The 23233-nt window shown below is 31.4% G+C and overlaps 3 long non-coding RNA genes across 3 annotated transcripts; all 3 read left to right on the forward strand.

The window, feature by feature from the left end:
• The first annotated feature begins 5438 nt into the window (after nucleotides 1-5438).
• LOC143085600 (uncharacterized) lies at nucleotides 5439-10390 on the forward strand. Its single transcript, XR_012981375.1, has 3 exons — nucleotides 5439-7098; nucleotides 9793-9980; nucleotides 10361-10390. It is a non-coding gene; the product is annotated as an uncharacterized LOC143085600 (long non-coding RNA).
• Nucleotides 10391-10999: 609 nt separating this feature from the next.
• Nucleotides 11000-13359, forward strand: LOC143085601 (uncharacterized). Its single transcript, XR_012981376.1, has 3 exons — nucleotides 11000-11082; nucleotides 11330-11938; nucleotides 12678-13359. It is a non-coding gene; the product is annotated as an uncharacterized LOC143085601 (long non-coding RNA).
• A 2220-nt stretch (nucleotides 13360-15579) lies between these two features.
• On the forward strand, nucleotides 15580-23191 carry LOC143043248 (uncharacterized). The gene is made up of 4 exons (XR_012968272.1): nucleotides 15580-15676; nucleotides 16811-16941; nucleotides 21471-21567; nucleotides 23031-23191. It is a non-coding gene; the product is annotated as an uncharacterized LOC143043248 (long non-coding RNA).
• Nucleotides 23192-23233: the final 42 nt, after the last annotated feature.

Consider the following 23233-nt stretch of genomic DNA (forward strand, 5'->3'; position numbering starts at 1 on the left):
TATCAGTATATGAATGGTTATGGATTTTCACGTTACAAACACATTTTCATTAGTAATGTAAATATCGTAAGTTTTCAAAATCGGACTAACGAGAGAATAGCCGACAAAAGTCAAGAGCTCGCTGATTTATTCTTTCTGTGTATCCTATAATTCTACAAAATTCTACAGTATTCTACAAATCAAATAAATCTAAAACCAAATTCAAAATAAAGCTCTCCAAAGCATTAGATAAAACATGAAGATAAAAAATAGTATAACGAAAATACTAAACTCAAAAGAAAATTGTAAACGGAAAGTCCTTAAGCAAATGGCAAAGTCAAAAACACAAACAGATCAAAGGAATGGATAACAACTGTCATATTTCTGATTTGTTACAGAGATTTTCAAATGTTGAAAATGATGGATCAAACCTGGTTTTATAGCCAGCTAAACCTCTCACTTGTTTGACAGTCGCATACAACTGTATTATATTGACAATGATGTATGAACAAAACAAACAGGCAAAATTGTCATTAATATGGTCATAATTAAAAATGGACTGTTTACAAATTTAAAATTTTTGAAATGCTAAGGCTTTTCTACCTCAGGAATATATTACCTCAGCTGTATTTTGCCAAATATTTGGTCCTCAATGCTCTCCAACTTCGTACTTTATTTGGCCTTTTTAAAATTTTTAGATTCGAGCGTCACTATTGAGTATTTTGTAGACGAATGCGCGTCTTGCGCAAATACAAAATTTCAATCCTGTTATCTATCATGAACTAATAAACATAACAGGTAAAAATGTCAAACAAGTGATACAGTAGTCAACATTGTATTATTATAATAATCATTATAAAAACAAGCAAATATGTCAACAAAGATAAGAAAAAAACATATAAACAAAGCATATTAGCAAAAACGAAATAAAAGAATACAATAAAATACCATAGCAAAATAGCATAACGACGTGATGTATAAGTATAGATCCACTTCAAAAGGATATTGCAAAAAATAGACTAATTGTCATTTTGGTCTCTTGTGGAGAGTTGTCTCATTGGCAATCATACCATATCTTCTTTTTTATATAACCACTAAAAGTAATAATTTGCAACGACAACTAGAAGAATACCATTACACTTAATCATAAATATTGACAACGTCAGTACTTATAATGATCAATCTATACTTCAAAGCCATCGTGTATTGTTTGTTAAATTGATACGGATTTTTCATCTTAGTCTTGGTATCTTTTCATATAGATTTTTAGAAAAAGGACGAGACGTTTTTTTCGAATGAATCTGAAAATGGAAACATTAAGGCTTTTTTTAATTGTATCAACGTTTTTCATTGTGTCATAACAACGTTTAAGGGAATATAGATATGTAATTGAATGTATCATAAATATAACGTCCATTAATCAGCTCATCGACTAGAAATAGTTTAAACTACTTTTAGTGTGGCTATCAAAAATCCAGAACCTGGTTAGAAATATTAATTTTATTTATCTACATTTTCATATGTTTACCCTTTTAAAGATTAGGAATTGATCTCTGTTAGTAACAGCAAGACGACTTAGAGCTAAACATATGGACCCATACCATATGTTGGCTTCTAGATTCATTTTTGTGATATTGGGTTGTAATCTCATTGACGGACGACTAACATGTTCAATTGAAATACAAAATTTAAGTGACATCCCGTGATCACCTGTTTTTAGTGAATGTTAAACTGAGCGCTCAGTAGAGAATAAAGTGACTGCGTTGATGAACTAGCTATTTCATAACAAATATTACAATGTATTAGGCAGTGATGCTTTAGAAATGGCTATGTACTATCGTAAGATATATAATATAAGACGGCACAATGGGTAACGTTAAAGAATTTTAGTACTAAACTAAGAAAACAAATAATATGTCATTTTAGAGAAAAAAATAAAACAATACTTAATAAATAGCATGCGTTCTGGTTTAATCTGCAATAGGAGATGAACGCTCAAAACCGACAACGCTATTAAAAAATTATCAAAATTTCATGCATAGTATATTTTGTTCCACATCTGGCTTTTTACACAACTTTCAGCTGCTGATATTTTCTCATTATAGATCATATTCTGGTCATTGTTTTCATTCCTCCTTATAGCATGATAAAATATTGTTTGCGTTTTGTTGTCCAATAGGAGGTAAAAGATATATTCTGCTTTAAAGTAACGTCAGGCATAATTTACTAACGTCTCCTATAATTTTGGGACGTCACAATATACTTAGTTATATACCTTATTAATACAAACCAGGGCCTCCAGAGTTTGCAAAAACAGAGCCGGGGGATCCAAATAGTGTCACCGCCATTTTTACATTTAAATACAACAAAATAAATATCTAGTACATTTTATCTATTTTTGATTGCTATATCATGAATTGTCTAAAACTGTAATTTTTTTTAACAAATAAAATTGCCTTTAAGTTCAACTTCATGTATTTATAGGTCAGGAAAAATTATCTCTTTAAAAGTAGTTTTGTTGGTACTCTGCGATGAAAATTTAAAAAGGTTAATGTTAAGTACTTGTGTTATGTATTGTTCAGGAAATACTTGAACTGCTTTGTTTAATTATACTTTAGTTGACAAAATATCGTTGTATGTATGTATCATACTTGATTGTGACCTATATCTGTTAAAATCTATGTCATTCGATTTGTGGTGGAAATCATATCTCAATTTTATATTGATCACATCGATTGGTTAGTGTTTGACTAACGTAATATATGCAAACATTGTGACCTGGGCTACTTTGCAATGACAAAAGTGATATTAAAGAAGGACAACAAACTACGTTTCTGTTTTGCTTTTCTTTTGATTTTCATTATCAGCAAATTAAATTAAAATCAATTCAATATACCACAAATATATAGGACGATGACATGTGCTATAATTTTTCATTCTCTCATAGCATAATTAAGAATATTTCATGGCATTACAGCAATCGTTTATCTTCTCTTGTAGTGAACCCCTTCTTGATAGGTAGGTTTTGACTTCGTCAGAAGACAAAATAATTCAATGTTGATGTACGTTGAAGGCCTGCTACAAACGATTTCGATCACAAAAATATGCGTGTTTTACACATTAAATTTAGATTTATCAAATATCAGTATACTCAACATCCATAAAAATTTAAGGGATTTAAAAAAAAGCAGAATCACAAAAATACTTAACTCCGTGGAAAATTCAAAAAGGAAAGTCCCGAATCAAATGGCAAAATCAAAAGCCAAAACAAATTTGTGTACGCCAGATGCGCGTCTTGCCAACAAAAGACTCATCATTGACGCTTGAATGAAAATAGTAAAACACGCAAAATAAAGTACGACATTGAACACATCAAATAACGAAAGATTTTACCAATAACGGCTAATTTTAAGTTTTTTAAAAGTGCATTTAAAATTAAGACCATATTATTGATAATATTCGTCGGCATAGAAGTACTACTAGGCTGGTGATACCCTCTGGGTAAAAAACCCTACAGCAGTGGAATCGACATAGTTGTTAATAAAACTCATCATAGATACCAGGGTTTAAAAAAAAAATTGTTAGATATGCGAGTTATGTACCTTGCGTTATATCAAGGTATACAGCTAGTCTTTTTTCATAGACAAGTGTCTGTGATCAGAGTGATTCGCCCCCTCCCCTTCCCCCATCAATGACAAAACGTTAATTAATGCATGGAAAAGCATGGAAAAACAACTTATGCTACACATGAATACATGTATGTATTTGGATGGCAGAGAATGCATGAATAGCTGGACGCGGATATTATCGACGCATTGGATATCGCTGCTAGAGTTCAGATTATCTAAGTCTCTGTTTAATATCTTGATTGTTTTCTAAATCTATTGATTATATTTGAACATAGGTAAACTAATCTTGCTGTCATTTATTCTAAAACAATTAATAAAAAAACAAATCTACTAGACAAAATTAACTACACCATGTACACGTCTGCAGCTGCATAATATTCATAATATCCTGTCGAAATGCACATCTGCATACTTAGTATGTCATCACACATTTTCATCAATTATATTGTGTGGTTTCAGAGGTATTATGCTGACAAACTAATGAATGTATATAACATGTATAATGGTAAAATTATAAATCCAAAGGAATAGAACAAAAATTTGCTTTCGTAAATTTGCAGATTTAACATTGTTGTGCTGATATTAAGAGACGTTCTGAATATAAATGTGCATTCAGCCGTGCATCATATATTTTTCCTATACTAACAATGCATTCAAAACATGAAATTGTTAAACTATATTGCATGAATAAACGAAAAAACATAAAATAGATAAAAATAAATAAAAACAAAGCTTCAAAATAATTTATTAATTACAGTTATAATAGTATGATAATGAAAATAAACCAGATATAAACTAAACAAGCAAATAAACAAGCAAACACAACAAACATGCAAACAATATATAATATCACGCATTCAGCCCGTCCCGAATGTCAAGTCAATCCTATAGGATAAGTTATTTTTAGAAAAGGTTATTTCCAGTTTCTCCATTGTTGCCGGTAAGTCGAATAATTTCTCTTTCATTCCAATTATATTACATAGATTGCTGCTGCGTGTACCGAACAGTAAGAAATGGAAATATGATTACATACATAATCTAGAATTAAGTATAAACGTTTACATTATGTTTTAATTGTCAGATTTTTAGCATGACATTTTTGCCATGTGAAGACGTCACGTGACCAATTTTATGACGTAATACCTGATTCATACTTGCTGTAAAATTTATAATTTTTGACCGCACTGTATTGTTTATAAAATCATTTAATATTTCTTTTGTTTTGATGAGCGTTATCAATAATGTTTATGTAAAAATATCAAGATAATCAGGTACGTATCGGCTTTTATAAAGCCATTATGGGTTCATTCATTCGTACAAGTGACAGGATTAGAATTCCCCTTTTCTATTTTTAGTTATAGTCACACAAGTGCTGAACATGCAGAAGTGTGTTGATTTCAATTCTTAATAACCAGCGAATATATATACATTTATAGTTTGCGCATGTTATATACAAGTCCTTTCGGAAATATTTTTTTATTTGATGTTGTTTAAACAAATCACATTTGAATGTTAACATCTTGATGGGAAGGGGGGCACTTCAATCTTTTTTTTGTACGGGTGAGCAGTGAGACATCAAGTAGCCAACCGTTTCACTCATGTATTTTGTTTATCAAAAATATGTACCTAGTCATATATATCAATTAATAAAAAACAGACCTACAGATATATTTGGATATTTTTCATCTTCTGGTACATTTGTATAGAGATTGTTTTGGGGGTCCCGCACATCAACGCAATCGTTATATTCACACCTTGCGTTTCCAATAATATTGTCTTAAACACTTTCCTCTATTTGCCCCTTTTATATCTTTCATTATGAAGCAAATTTCAACTTCAATCGACAATCAAATGTGTTTGGTCAGGTGATTGTAGTTGAAAACATCGCGTTTGTCATACATTCTAGTCTGAGGACGTCCATTCATGTCAACGTCATTGTCAAGTCGATTATTCAAATACAAAACAGACCTTCTACTTTCGGTTGTATCCTTGGTATTAAGTTCGAATTCAGTATGATATATTTTCTTTGTGTTTTTTTTAGAAGGTTTTGTATGAATTCTGCTTGATACGAGTCTGAAAAGCCATCATTTTGGTGATATTATATCTGTGAAGGCGTAGTCAAACACACATGGAATTCTAAAATTTTATTTGAAGACTATCTCAAATCGCTATAAATTACAATAAGCAATAAAGAAAAACAAATAATGTTTAAATGATTATCAAAGAGACCAATATTATAATTTAATACGCTATACGCGCGTTTCGTCTACATAAGACTCATCGGTGACGGTCAGATCAAAATATTTATAAAGACAACAAGTACAAAATTGAAGAGCATTGAGGACCAAAAATTCCCCAAAGTTATGCCAAATATGGCTACGGTAATCTATTCCTTGGATAAAAAAAACGTATTTTTTCGAAAAATTCAAAGTTTTGTAACAGGAAATCTATTAAAATGACAATATAATTGATATACACACTCACACACAAGCAAACATTCATAGCCATATAACTAATTATTAAAATATGTATAATGTACTAGGGAAGAAAGGACAAGAACAAAGAGGGATAACTCTATATTATAATTCTAATTTGTACCTCTATTATCATGGTCTCTTCTTGGTTATATTAGATATTCAGATACAGACTAAATGTAACAAAATTTATCATTTTCTGATACAAGAATGCCTTTATTATACGTTAAAAGCTTAAACATTTGAATAATGTTTGGTAAATCAAGAACGCATACAAATTATAAAGTGATATATATATTTTTTATAGCATCTGATTGATACCATTGCTAGTCCCCAAATGTATCATTTGCTGAATAGTCTGACTTGGTTAATAACATGCAGTTCATAAATTGTCAGTTAATAATTAAGTAACTAAGGTTACGATTCCACCAGACAAATCTCACCTCAGATAGATTTGGCTTTTATTTTCGGTTCCTTTTGGTGAAAAAGCGCTTGAATATTTTGATTTATATGGGCCCTTGGCTTTGAACTGGTTTTGGTTTTGAGCATTAATGATAAAAGTAAATCCAACGAAGCGTTTCGGACGGAAAACAGAAACATAAAGTTTCATTATCATTTTTGTAGGAAATAATACATGAGTGATGATGAGTGATAACACTTAGAACAAAATCCATTTCATTTCTATCGAGTTAAGTGAAGTGTTGACATTCTTCTTTTTTTGTCATTTTACAAATGCAGTGCAAATAACAGGTTAACAGAACAAGTGTTTGATCTAGATAGTTTTTTTCATTGAAAATTGGAATGAACTTGTAATTTCTCATTTATATTTACAGATATGAATCAGTAACATGCTGATTATCCAGATAGTTTGTGTTTTGTGTTTTACAAGTTTTACCACAGTTACCTCCATGCCATTGCGATGTGATCCTTTGGATAATGTTTCATATCATAAGCAACTTAACGAGTGTATCCAATGTGAAAATTGTCCTGTTGGCTTCGGGAAAATAACACTAGAGGTAATAGATATGCTAAAAATTCACCTGGACAAATCTAGATACAGCAAATTCCAACAAATAAACTAAACAAAATGTATAACCTATCTATACATAATTTAGTTTGTCCCCTGTGGAGATATTAAATTTGCCATGAAAATTCCAACGGTGAATGAAATTTAAAGAAAAACTTGAGTAAATAATGACAATAAATTGATGTGAACAGGCATTCATTTTGGTGCATTATTGTAGAATGGAACACTATTGAATAGTGTGAGCTAAAATATACAACAAAAAAGTGTCCTATCAAACATAACGAGCAAATAAAAAACATATGAATTGCATAAAAAATTTTCCATATCCAAATTTATATTGCTTATTTCTTTTTTTTTTTTATATAAAATTTAATAGTAATACCATATAGCTATAGTATACATATAAGTTAATTAAGATATGTCTGGCTTATGCACGCACAGATAAAATTAGTGTAATTATTGCAATATTTCTTCTTTTTATTGTCATTTGAAAAATTCGAAAGAATGTAATCGTATTTATTTATTATTATTTATTAGACTGGACAAGATTTAAATGAACCAAAAAGGTAATGATTCAAACCACATATGTTTCTCTTCGTTTCAATATCGTCTTTCTAACTATAATGCTTCTTGTAAATCAAATGGATAGAGAAAACTAAATCGTTTCTATAGAAGTCTAGTACCATATAGGATTATATTGTTTTATGAATACCAATTCTCTGTAACAACCAACAAAGTTGATGCACGCATAGTCTCTGATTTTATTAAAATTTTGTTTTTTGTAAGCTATCAATAAACAAACAAATACATTTTCCACGTTAAAAATATATAGGTTAAATTTATTTTAGCTATACATTTGGTTAGTGTTAACAATATAAATATCTTTTTATTGAAGTTTTCAATGACTTGTAAAATGAATTAATATTCCTCTTGCGCCAGCATACATGGTCGGGAAACTTACTACCAAACAAATATATGTATATCCCCAATACAGGCGGGCACACTTAATCATGTCCTTCAATTCATTTTGATAGTCTTTATCAATACGTTAGTATATAGTAGGTATATTACTTACTTACTTACTCTCTTCATCCCCAGTGCGACAATACCACAGTAGTTCTTAATCATTTACTTGTTGCGGTTAATTGGGCATCTTCAACAAAATGAGTAAGTAAAATGTCTCGAAAAAAGGATGAAAGGGACTTTGTAATACTAGTATATGATAAAGGAAGTTAGAGGTAAATCTACAATTCAAATTCAGATCTTGAGTGATGAATTCAGTACAAAATCTCAAATTGACTTCAATGCAAACCTGTTTCATATATCATTAATTAAAGTAGAAATGAAGTCCATCTTTTCTAACAATCAAATTAAAGGGTCATATGATTTTCTGGAGGCAATCCACATGGCCTTGTTTACAAACTCTATAAATTCATACAACATTCGAGTTTGATCAATCTGATAATTCATTTCAATCATTATCTTTTAATCTGTGGTGCACATGTTTTAGTGTTATCCAGGAATCTAATGGCAGTACTAAATGAATTCATGTTAGGAAGTAAAAAATGCATTCAGCTACAACCTGGAAAACTCTGAGCAGTTAATCAAAGTTGGTGTCTAAGGGGAAACCTGCTCAAACAAAGCGAATATTTTGCGTACATGTTTAATTTTTATGATTGCAATATTTCTTCAATTGCGACATAATCGAGAGAGACTCATAACCGGACTAATGACAAGAACCTCTGCATGAGCAACTCGTTATGCAGGATCTGCACACCTCTCCGGAACACTTGAGAGTAACCCAACTTTTTGAGGGATGCATGCTGCTCAAACTTGATTTTTCTTTCCGCTGTTTCTAAATTGATTGTTGGTACACATATTTTCTACAATTGTACATTTGTTTATGTAATGAATTGAAAAAATTGTTTGCAAAGCTACATTTCTTTTGTTTTTGTCTAAATTGTGTTGCATCTATATAGATTGTTTACATGCAAAGCTGCACATGGCTTTTGTGTGTAACTCACTAATTGATTTATTTTAGGTGTCATGAAGTGTTCTTTGTTTGACTCATTTTTGTTCTATTTTTGTAATGTTTAGGTATTACTCTATGCATGATACATTCTGAATGTTTGACATAATCATCAGTTGCAAGCAACAAATACCTCAACATCTTGAAATTAAACATCTAAAAAAGAAATTAAAACAAATAGATTAAAGAACTGTCATTTAGAAAAATAAGTAAACTTATAAAAAGTTATCTACTGACAACTGAACTTATGAAATTTGATGCTGTATCAACTACATAACAATGCGTAGTTGTCAAGTGAATGGTTCACACTGTCATTATGTTATAAACATAAGTTATGCTGAAGTTTCAATCGTATAATTTTTTTTATAATTATATATATGCCATCAACATGATAGCATACAAATGAAAAACTAAAAAAAAAATATCAAATAATGACTACTAGTATGTTGCAATATATCAAACTGGCATAACTGAATGTGCATAATATGATGAGTCGAATGTACAGTATCCCTCTATTTAAACTTGTATCTCCATTTTCGTATGATTTTTGGCTGTAATTAGGTCAATGATTTTAAGACATATTTTGATCTCGGATCAATTACACCATAATCATTTTATCTTACTTTTTCTGTTTATGTTGTTCGTTACCAACAGGAATCTGACATTGTAGTAGATCCACCATATGGTTCATCCAGCTGTATACCATGCCGCCCGTGCAAACCAGGGTATTATAGTGATGTACATGCATACAAATGTAAACTATGTACCAACTGTACAGAGTTAAACAAGTCTCAGCGCATGTATTGTACTTCAAAAGAGGACACAGTCTGTGGAGAACTGCAGTAAGTTAGTAGAAGTATAAATCATCCAGTATATTACGACAAACACTACAAACGGTTCTGGATCATATGTGTTTACTCATAATTGTATTTAAGGGTAAAGTTACTCAATCCTAATTTTTCTGTGTATTGTAGTATATTTGTTTCTTTTAAATGCTGGTTTTTTTTCAATGTCCCAATTGATTTATTTCTACTTCAGCAAATTCAAAGCAGATTTGATGGCTCTACAAACGTTCTCGAAGTTATGCGTTTCATAAAGTGATGAGGTTACTAAAAGACAATGTGCTTGATTGACCAGTTATTTAAAGAGAATTAACATACTTATAATAATTTATGTACTAAAAATTGTTTAATTGTCACTTATTTGTAATATCTATTTTAAGGTTTATAGCTAAAAAGGACAAATCTGGTAAGTCTTACGTATTCAGAGGAGATTCGCATCTGACAAATAAATCTTTCTATTGCGAATAAAACTGAGATTAAGATATCAGAAAATCATCTTTTAACACCAATCAGAAAGAAAGATTTAAGATAAGTTTCGATTGTATATTTCAACTATAAAAAATGTAATGGCTAATTATATCGAAACAGTAAAATATTTATGCAAAAAACTTGGAGTAAACATAACGAAATTTCAGCTTTATGAAGTAAACATTTTATGTTTTTGATGAAAAATTACTTATTTGTTTAACTTGATTTACGCAGGCATCTTTAAATATACAAATATTCATATGTAGTCTTGAACGTAATTATATTTTCAATAATTTTATTATAAATATGATTTTCAGATAAAAGTGACGGAGATACGCATTCTGATGGATTACAATCAGGTATACCTACAATACTGTAAAACATTGTTCTTTGGTTTACATTGCAAATTTTCATCTCAAAATATTAGAGATTATGGTAACTTGTAATACTTACATGCAAGTAGGAGCTTTTACAAGTACTATAACTGCAAATCATCAATAGGATGTGATATATAATAGTTTCAATTTATTTTATTTTCTTTCCGTTTTTCTAGAAGCAATTGCAGGAATTGTGTTGGCATTGGTAATAATTATTACTGTTGGTGTAATTGGATATAGATGGAAATCGAAAAAAGGTGAGTACTTAAAAACAATTGACAAAGTTAGGCGTTCAAGAATAGACCAGAAAGAAACAGATAGCCGTATCAATATCGAATGGCAAGCCTCTGCACTTGTCCCGTTTCTAGAAAGAAACATGTTCGTATGTAGAAATTTTAACCCTTTGAAAGATTATAAATATACGAGCATGTACAAAACAAACGGATGCAAGAAGTTTATTAATGCAACTCAATCAAAAGTTGAAGTGTTTTTCTTTTCTTCTAGCTCAGCGTAGACATGCTGTACAGGCAGAAGCTGGACAATATGGCTCTTATGACAATATGATTTGCAACTATAGTCCTCGCCGAGAGAGAGGAAAACAATGTACTTATGAGAAACTTGATGAACGAAATAATCACTGTGACTCAGAAGGTGAAGAAGATGATGAAACAAAAGCATTAATTCCACCATGTGGGCGCTTTCCGTTCAGACGAAAACGGACGAGACTTTTTACATATCCTTTCAGTGAATTAAAAGCTGATGATTCAGAATCTGATGAAAATATATGTGATATTGAACAAGATTCAAGTTTAAGTCTTTCAAAGCGGTATTCGTATCCTGATGTGAGTTTTGCCAAAGTATCAATACAAAACAATATTCTAGATTCTGGTATAACAGATTTTACATCACGACAAGAACCACACAAGATTCTTCTGTCTTTCAATGTTCCAGATAAAAACAGAGTGATAGAAAAAGTGCAAACATGGGATTGTAAATATAATTGGTCAGATAAGAACAATCACAGGCGTACTGTTTCAGCATATAACTTTCTAGAAACACATGCAAGTGGTCAAGAGACTGCTCTCAAGAAAGTTCGGGGATGGGAAAACAAAGGTAGTAATGGTATAATGTATACAGTTACTTTAGGTTTCGAGTCAACATTGATGGAATAAGACATTCGACATAATTTTAAATTTAATGGGACCACATAAAGGCAACAGTAGTATACCGCTGTTCCAAAGTCATAAATCGATTCAGAGAAAAATAAATTCGGATTACAAACTAAAACCAAGGGAAACACATAAACTTTAACAGGAAAACAACAAAATATGAGAAAAACTGAAGTGCAACAAAAACAAAAACGACAATGCAACATACAAAGAAAATAAAACAATAAGATAACAACTGCCGTTTTCCTGACTTAGTACAGGACATTTAAAGAAATCATGAGGTGTTGATAAGCTGCATGCATGCACACGAATGACGTACAGAAGACAAAATAGGCGTTTTAATTTAGATAATAGGACCCCTGTTTTTCCGATCGTTTTCTTAGATACAATTCAATAAAAATCTTAATGTAATTGACCAAAGTAATCCGTGATGAAAGTAACACGCATTTATTTTAACTGATTTACATGTTAGGTACATGCTTGACAAGTGTAAACAACCATGAAATAGAACAAATTCTCCTGAAATAGATAGAATAAATAATATTAAAATATCAACAGGAATAATGATGGAGATTGGTTTAAATTTAAGAACATGTTTCTCTTTAAAAACACAAAAACGTACAGTTTGATACTCTGCAAAATCATAACACCTGTGTTTACTCCAAAATATTATTTTTTTATAGAAGAGCTGTCAACAATGTTTATGAGTAAAGTAGCCCGACACCTTGGACCACGATACAAATTCCGTAGTTTGTCCAGAGAATTAGGATTGTCTGACACTGATCTAATGAATATTCAACAGAACTACAAGGATGATGTTGTAGAGCAAGGATACCAAGTTTTACTGAAATTAAAACAAAAAGAACTGATACAGACAGAAACTGACGTTATCAATAAAATTCAGGATTTAGGTTTTAATGAAATACTTGCCAAAATTAATAACCATGCAAATATTACGGTTAAAAGACTGTGTGCTTAGTTATTGAGCATATCAATATTTTATAATATTTGTTTACAAATCGTCTTTGTTTTTGTTGAAGTTTTTGTTCATGTATATGTTTTTGTTGTTTTTGTCGTTTATTTGGGTTTTTTTTATGTAAAAATCACAGATGATTTTTTTGAATAGATAGTTGCTCAAATTATATACCTTTTTATTATAATTGAAATTTACTTAATCGGATTATTTCCAAGAATAGGTTAACAAATGTTTGGGATTCTTTGTAAATAGAGTATTACAAAAGTGTTGTTAATATTTCTGAGCTTTCTTTTGAATTATTTGTAATGTTGATCTACATGTTTTTACTTTTTATGGGCATTTCTTGTTTCACTCTCATTAAGTTCATATTAAAAGAAGTTTTTGAACAATGTGTTTTTCATATTCTCTAATGAATAATCAACAAATGTCATATGAATGAACAGGATATTGATGGGATTTACATGTGATCGATGGTAACCGCATAACCTATTGAAATAATCAATGAAGATGTATTTTGCTGTCAACGATAGGAAGGCAGACAACTATATAGCTAGACCTAAATCTTAAAAGTTTACACTATTCATTAATAAATTTAAGCCTTATCTTCGGTCTGTACTTGCACAGTACTGCTAAAAAAGAAAAAAATCAACAGACAAACAATAGTACACCAAACACAACATAGAAACTAAAGATTGAACAACACCAGCCCTACCATAAACTAGGCTGATCTCGGACGCATCGGAAGGGCATCATTTAGCCCTTTAAATCACTTTTGTGTTTTTGTAGATATGGTGGGCACCTTTCTTTTGACCAAATACCGCTTAAGTCCTTATTATTCTAATTTGCCTATGGAATATATTAAGAACTAAGTTACCATTAGTGAGTATATGTACTAGTTGATAGACACAATGTAAAGTTCGAAGCACACGAGATCCATGTTTTGTTGTGTTACAAAATGCAGTTCTTTCAAATACACCAGAATAGTCGTCTTTTTATCTCTATATATAATTTACCGTTGTTCTTTATACACTTTTCGTACTGAATCTAGATTTACATTACGGCAGAGGTAAGAAAAGCAAAATAACCTTGTCTTGTTGAGGCACCCGACCTCACTCTATGTCAAATGCATGCAATTCTGGCATCATCTTGTTGGAGAAGGTGTTAATAAGGGAAACACAAGGAATACTACGAGGGTCAATATCTAAACAGTCATTTCGTCTCTAGTAATTAGTTGTCTTATTGGCAATCACACAAGGTGTCTTTATTTTATTTTTATATTGTTCAATATAATTTATAAAATTTCGTCTTATTGACTAATCATCATATAAAAGTACAGCGACCAATAATAACGATTACCAGATCGATTTTTCTTGCGGTACTGTTTACTCTATACGTGAAAAACAAAGAGTAACTATGCTCGTTTATAATCGTAGAGACAAAAGATACCAAATGGATATTCGAATTTATAAGCAGAACTTATATATAATTAATTCGCCCATACCCGCACATTTGTTGATCTCACATCGAACATGAACATACAACAGGACGGTGATACTCCCATGCATATAAAGGAAGAAAAATACACATGTAAATTTTTTTTTTGTAAGTATCATAATATATAAAAGGGGGGAACCAAACTTCAAAAAGGAGGATATCCATCAAACTGACAAATTTAAACATATTAATCAGCAGAAACAGTGAAAACGACTGATCAGTTATTTATGACTTGTTCTGGCGTATATCAAAGAAAAACAAGAAATATCAAGATTCTTGGAAATTGTTTCATGTTAAAACTATCTGGTAACCATCTGTTGCCTTCTTGTATAACACTAGCATATCTGTTTACATGCATCCTGAAAGTATAAAATGGTATCGCATGTATAGTTCTCCATTTGGGGCTAAAATGGCTTCCTGTCTATCTGTTTTTGTTGTTCTAACCACCCTGAATGTGTTGGTTGCATCGGATACTAAGTTAAACAGAAAAAGAGTTGTATCTAAATCAGATTCTGGTATTCATTAAATACTTGATAGGATGATAATCTAAGATAACACGTCGTTTTTTTTAAAAAACATTCTCACCTACTGAGAGAAGAGAAAGTACAGGGAAACTCTAGTGACAAAATTGTCTTAATTTTAACAAAATTTTAGAAATGAACAAAACGATAGTATGAGGTCAAAACTATTTGTGAATAGTGGGTCAATAAAATAATAAAAGCTATGTTCAAATTACATTTCTCGATTGTTGCAAGTTGTATATAAAGAAATAATGTTTTGCAAAACTATTTATAATATCAAATATCAATATACTGTTTAGAAAGTATTAATGATTTAGTTAATACAACTTTGTATTTTTGTGTTTTCATAAAATGTTCCAAATTGAGTCCTGCACTTTTGTTATATTCCAGAACAACATGTTTTCCATTCATTCCGTTGGTCGATTTAGTCGGGCGTTTTGTTATATCAGGTTTAAGAGGTTTTTTCCCGCCTTTTCAAAATGACCTTCTAGATCGTTCTTTGTTGTTGTTAATACTGTTTGATTATTTAGTCAATGCTTTTGTACACATTTATTATATCAGTTATATGTTAAGATATATGATTTAATATTTTTTTCTTTATACATTTTAGGTGTTTGTTTCTATGGAGCTACCGCAGAACGAGTTCTAAATGTCTTGGCATATAGAGATGAAAATTTATTTTTGCGTCCAGGTTTGACCACAATGATTTAACTTACATTTTGACAAAACATGATATTATTAACACACCAGTCTATTTAAAATATAGTTCTATGATGTAGATATACTTCATACACGTATTTAAAAGGAAATTCTATTAAAACGTTTTTAATATAGTTTGCTGTATTTTAGTGTATTTTCTTTCCAACCAATATACTGTTAATTAAACTTAATGAATCAGTTTAAAGGCTACGTCGTGATACTTTGGAGTATTGATACTACACAGGTCACTAGCACATTGTGAAAAGAATTTTTGTTACCAATGGTATTCAGACTAGTGAACTACTAAAGTGATCGGGCCATCAAAATAAACAACTTACTTTGATTGATCTATACAGACACAAAAGTACTGACAGTAACAGTTTGTAGACCTCTCCTGCATTTATTTTCGATCGTTAGAATCAATTTCCTCATCTGTGGTTTAAGCGATAGTATCGTTTCGATTTTTTTAATAATCTTTAATGGACGTAACACTGCTACTAACCAAACTCAATGTACAGCGTTATTGTTTCGGTCACACTTACTGTTCGCTACAAAAAAGAAAAGCAGCTTCATGTCACCACTTTTTAGGAGCTTGCTACTATAAACTGTGTGTTAAAATAATAACCCAATGTTAAAGCTTTAGCGTCTCCACATCTTCGCTTTTAACCATTGATATTCATAGAATTATATAAGAAGGTAAGATACCGTCTGTCATCGCATTGTGTTGTCTTTGTAATTTAAATGATCATGATAAAAGACAAAAGCAATTTTTATTAATTTGTGTAAATAGCTCGGACTGTAATAAGTTTATCAGGGCGATTTTATTCTTTAATTACTTTTTGTTGGCGGTAAATCTAAATTAGTCTTTGAAATATTGGACATTTTATGTAGAGAAATATTAGTGGTAGACGTTCCCTTCTGTTCATGATGTTTGGTTGATGTTTCTTTACCGTATTATCATCATATCTTTTTTCTGAAAGTATAAAGTGTACTTGCCTTGTGAGAAGGCCGTGGGTTCGCATATATATATATATATATTTTATTTGCCTTTACTGGCTTTATACGTCAAACACCAACCATTCATGTTTTATTATGCATAAGAATTATTACTTATTTTCATAAACAGTACGTAAGCCGAAAGACTGCTCAGATTTGGACCCTAAACATGACCCTAGTGGAGTGTATAGAATCTATCCCTATGCCGGAAGGGGATTCAAGGTTTATTGTGATATGAAGACCGACGGTGGGCGATGGACAGTAAGTTATATAAATATTGCTTAAATCTCTACTCAATTTACAAAAATCAACCTTATATGGGTAAAAATACACTATGGAGGAATCCGCCCATCTCTAGGATTAAAAACAAAAATTCAAGTTCAGAGATTCAAATAGTAAATATTTATGTCACTACCACAGCTCAGCTTAAGGTCTTCTCTAAACATTCGAATGTCCCAAAATTGTATTGGTTACCTTAAGTAAACCACTGAAAAAACGTAACATATCGTTTCGTTTCGGCTTCTAGTAAGCTTGAGTGTTCTACAACTCTATCTTTCAGTGTTTTAGCTAGTTCCTGATAATTTCTATAAAAGAAATTAGCATTAACCTTTTTACTTTTTTTACTTTTCTCATCACTTGGCGTCTGGCGTCCGTCTTCGTTGTCGTCCGTTATCTTTTACAAAATTCTTCTCCACTTAATTCACTTGATCAAAAAGATTTAAATTAAGCCATAAATTTAAATAGGGTATCTTGATTGAAAAATGTATCCGATGACCCTGTCATCAAACCAATATGGCCGTCACGGCTAAAGATAGAACATAAACATTTGATTTAGAAGTCTATGGACACCTTCAAATGGTCACAACTTGAAAACTTCTTTAAATATTGATAAGGGGTCTTCAGTAACTATGGTAAGACTACAACATGTACACTGGATGGCCTGCTTTAAATTTTCTACTAAGCCGAATTAAACCAAACTTTGCCTGTACTAAGTCAACCTGTTTTAATTATGTTCGTTGTTGTTTGTTTGTGTGTTGGATTGTTTATGGCTATCTCTCTATGTTTGTGGGAGGGCTGTGTGGGGTGAATATATAAATACATTATGATTCAATTATCAAAAGTTTTTCTATATATATAGCTAGCAATAAGTACTCGTCGTTTTATAATACCTCTTCTGACGAGAAAAAGCCATACAATCGCTGAGAAACCGAAATGATATTGTGACAAAACCAGCAGACATGGGAAGTGCCGTTGTAATAATGGACAAAACTAACAACATCGCGGAAGTAGAGCGTCAGCTCTCTGATGAGAGATTTTCTAAGAAGCTTGACTATGACGCTACTTCCGAGTTTAGTTCCAAAATTATTACTGCGTTACAAACCATGCACAATGACGGTTACATAGATGATATACACTCGGATATTTAAAACCTAAAACACCAAGCCTGGTCGATTGTATCTTCTTCCCAAAATACACAAGGTTAACAACCCTGGTAGACCAGTGTATCCGCAAACGACCACCCGACGGAGAACATTTTGGAATCCGTAGATTTTCATTTAAGATCTCATGTAGAAAATCTTCCTTCCCATGAACCCTCTTCCTCCAGAAACCCTCCTTGTCATTTTAGAGGTCACCTCATTGTTTACCAACATACCTCATGATGACGGAATGCAATCGTGTAGGAAAATTAAGGACTATCGCAACACTTTATTACCACCTACCGAATGTTTAGTCTAGCTGCTTACTCTGGTTCTGAAATATAACAATGTTACCTTTTATGGTGAACATTACAGTCAGATAAACGGGAAAGCGATGGGGACGAGAATGGCATTGTATTACGCCAATATTTTCATGGTCAAATCAGAAAAAAAAATATTTCAACATCTGTATCCAAACCTCTGTCTTGGTTCCGTTTCATTGATGTTTTGTTTTGTTTGTTTTTTTCCAGCATCACCTGACTAAGGTTTTCAAGTATATAACAACACAAGACTATTGTTTTACCAAGATATAAACAAAAACTAAAATACAAATTATTTGAAAATTTCTTTTCGTCTCTCTGATTCTCTCTCTCTCTCTCTCTCTCTCTCTCTCTCTCTCTCTCTCTCTCTCTCTCTCTCTCTCTCTTTTCACAATCTCTTTATATGGAAATATCTATAGATTATTTAATAGAAAAAAATGTTTACATGAGCTATATGCATGTATTACATGTTTGTTTGCTCTGTTCCATAAATAGGTCAAAAAGATATATATTGATACAAATTTGGTTGTTAGATTACCAGCCGGGATAAATAATTAGCATAGGGCCCAAAGTTTTTCAAGTTCAGTGTTGCATTTTCTTGCTGTATATAACAAGTTTTTCAGTCTATTTTTTTAATTCAATGGCATTAGAAAGCTTTTCTTCTATCTTGCATTTATTGATGTATATTTTGGCATAAATTATAAGAAAATTTTTAAATAGGCCTTTTCTTCAAAAGCAAGAAAAAAGTTCTTTTTGTTAAATTCAATGTTTACATAGAAATTTTTCAGACAATCACAAAACAAATGCAAAAAAAATGATGTCACTTGACAATCATAAAATAAATGTCCAATAGTTGCATCTTCACATCTACAAAAAGAACATAACTTTGTATATTTGATTTTTTATCTTTAATAAAAAGGTTGTACATAGGAATTATCCTATGTAAAAACTTATTTCTACACCTGTAAGCCTGACTTCCCCGTAAGTTGTCAATTGAGATCACCTGGGCACGCTCACTCTGATCTAAAAAAAATCTTACAATCACAATCATAGACCACAACGAGGGTTGGTCAATGGCCGACATACTTGCTCGGGATAGGTTTTGGATAAGAAAGTTAAGGACAGTTTTTCCGGAGGGCATAAATGAAAAAAAAAACATAGAATGAGTCACTCATTTTCCCTTCCATCACTCATTTTCCTGCCATCATTTCTTTCCAGTAACTCCGGCTTCCGAACTGGACAGTTTAAATCACAGGGTTCATGCCACGATCAATAATTTCACTTTAGTAAATATAATTTTAAATATTTTTCTAATCATTATTAAACTGCTATTTATTTGGGATGTTTACATACGCAGTCTCTGTTGCTCAATTGCTCTACCGTTGTCAAATTTCGAATATTATAACAACTTTGACTGCTCAGGGCTGTTTATTGGTACTATTTTTCCACGCAGTTGTTGTGACATCTTAACTGTCGTCACCTTTGGAATTTTAGAGTTGTGCCAGTTTATTCAGCAAATTACTATTTTTATTTTGGCAAAACTTTGCGTCGTGTTTGGAAATTTAAAAATTGTACCAGCGTCTCTGATTTTCGCTTAAACTGGTTTTCTTTTATAAACTTCAAGATTATGATAGTGTTATAATAAGAAAAGATTGACGATTCATTTTACATCGTGATCATACGGATATCTATTCTCCAAAATATCTAACATTTGTTCATTTTATTGTTATTTTTGGTGATGCTGTACCCTTTTAGACTGGGTATATATTATATTGTGTATGTAATGTATCATAATTATTATGATCCATCGTATAATTTATCGTTAGCTCTTATTCAGTCTTTTATGTATATATATAAATCTGAAAATTGCACACAACAGTGTTAGAATTATATTACTCTTGTGATCAATTTATTTTGCAATCGCCAATGGCAGTCAGCAGGGTTTAAGAACATCAGTTGCTCGACCTGTTAGTCAATTGCGTTTTGTTAACATAAACCCTTTCACTTTTTTGGTCTTTTGGAAATGTTGTTTGTGCTGTATATATATATATATATATATATATATAGATTCTACCACTGCATCGAGTGTAATACGATATTTATCCACGCGAGACAGTTAAATTTTCAAATTTAAAACGCGAGGCTTGCCCGAGCGTTTTAAATATTTAAAATTTAACTGTCGAGAGTGGATAAATATCGTATTACACCAGATTTGGTGGTGGAATCAGTTTGTCTAATGATTTTTATGCAGTATGTAGGCAAACTTATTTCTTCTTCTAAAAAGATGTGCTCTTTCTTTGTGACGTCATCAGGCATGGTCGTCTATTTTCATGACATCACAATAAGAAATTCAGAAGAAAGCAAGAAAATTTTACGTCATAATCGAATTTCGACCAGTGAATAGCTGAGATCAAACGAACCACACGTTGATTAAATAAAAATAATCAACAGGTTAGGAAAACGATAAATCGGCTAAGAATTAGAGAAATATATATATACAACTCGTCTAAATATCAACCCAACAATGTTAGATCTGTAAATTTGCTTTCGCAAATATTTTGTTCTTCCCTCGCCGGGATTCGAACCCATGCGATTGAGATATCGTGACACCAAATCGCCTGCACTGTATCCGTCACGCTAGACCACACGACCACCTGGGCTTCACTATAATAAAGCTTTCGGTGGCCGTGTGTTACCTTTCCTCGTCAGTTCTAATCTAGCGTCGTACTGCAGTACATGATAAATAAGGCATGGAGATATATATATATATTTCTTCCCAGGCCGTTATTCGAAATCATGGTACTGAGATATCGTGGGACCCAATCGCCTTGCACTATGCTCAGTCGCTAGACCAATCGACCACCGAGGCTCTAAATTACTATATATATGATATTCTATTATTGACGCAAAGTCACAATTTATTACATTAAAGTATCTCTTAAAAGATGCATAGTCATATAACTTTTTGTGTGTATCCTCGCCATGTATGTTTGAACTTATTTCACTTTTTATCATTTTTTAACCAATTTGACATTTCACTTTTTTGTACAAGGTTATTATTAGACGAATTGATGGTTCTGCAAATTTCAATAAGAATTGGATTCGATATGAAAATGGTTTTGGAGACCTAAATCGGGAATTCTGGTTAGGTAAGTCCAGCAATAAAACATTGATATCCCTTTTCGGTTAGGTGCTAATGTTGTTTGAAAACAAACAATAGTTTTCACAACCACATTTTGAGCATTATTAATGAAAACTACGACTGTTTTTACACAGAATAATACACTTCAGATAAATATATTTTGTTTGTAAGCTTTCTGTTTATTCGTTAAATGCATTCGATGACAAAGTAAGATTCTTTAATAAGTTTTTACTCTGTCTATTTTTTTTTTTTTTGGGGGGGGTCTTTCTATATCAATCTTAGTATTCGTATGAAGATTCTTGATTGCGCCTTTTTATAAATAAATCTCAACTTAAAATTTTGTACGCCAGGCGCAAATAATCAGGTGGCAAGCATTAATGACCAAGATTCCCAAAAGGTTTTGACAAATGCAGATAAGCTTATCTGTTCTTGGAGTAGAAAATTCTTAGTGTTTCGAAACGTATATATAGTAAATTCATATTTATAACCATATCAATGTCTTACCGATTTAGTCTAGGGCTTCAAAAAATTATACTTTTACATTTAAAGTTCCTATCTGTAATATTTAGATATTAACCAAGCCCGACCAAGTCAAAACAGAAATGTCAATTTAAGGGAGCACAAGCTGTCAAATTCAAGTTCACCGATTTGACTCATATTCTCATATTTGATTTATAACATACTAAAACGTATATCCAAATTACAATTAGTCTGAATTAAACAGTTGAAAACGCATGCACTCAATAGTATTTATCATAACTCCGTGTGAATTTTATTCTAGACGCCAACTTATCAGCTATCGAAATGATCCCGAATACAGCCGATGGTCATATAAACCCGATATAAACAAAAAACATTAAGTTAATCAAAAGTTAATTAACGTTTTTATCAGTATAAGAATGATTTTTTGTGGGTGGATTTGTGGAATCAATCAATGAAATGCTTCACCTTTGTTTCACTTTCAATGTTAACATTCTTTTCCTTTTAATAACTGAACACGACCTATGCATGTGTCGAACTATTTACTTACAAGTGAATAATTCATCAACGATTTTTTGTTCTTGCTTATTTTGACAAATTGCACCAAATTGGCTGCTTAAAACAAATTGTTATTTCATTATTTCACTTTATCAATGATTGAACCAATCAAAATCATATTATAGTTTTTTTCATATATCGTAGCTAGTGCCCCTGTAAAAAGGTAAATGTTGATAAAATATCTATTTAAAAATACTTCGGCTTATTTAAGTTATGCCAAAACTAACTTAGGGTTACTCACATGCAGGTTGCAGAACGCAGGATAGCTTTTTTTTTTTAAAGAATTGCAGGAAAGCTTTTTCGAGGAGAATTTGCAGTATAGATTTTTCAAGGAGAATCACTTAGTGACTAAATACTAATTGTTGACAGTTTCGTATATATCAGTAAATGTATTGAAATGAATCGAAATGTTACATATTTAACTTTTGATAGGAAACAAATATCTTTATCAACTAACTTCAAATTGGAAAACTGAAATGAGGGTTCAGATGGAAAATTTTAAAGGTCAAAAGAGGTATACCAAATACTCATCATTCAAGGTTGGAGATGCTGGGTCTAAATATTAACTGACAATCGGTGGATTTTCAGGATATGCTGGTAGGTAGATTTTGTTTAATAAAGCCGCACAATAATAA

The sequence above is a fragment of the Mytilus galloprovincialis genome, chromosome 8 (assembly GCF_965363235.1).
Source record: "Mytilus galloprovincialis chromosome 8, xbMytGall1.hap1.1, whole genome shotgun sequence".
NCBI lineage: Eukaryota > Metazoa > Mollusca > Bivalvia > Mytilida > Mytilidae > Mytilus > Mytilus galloprovincialis.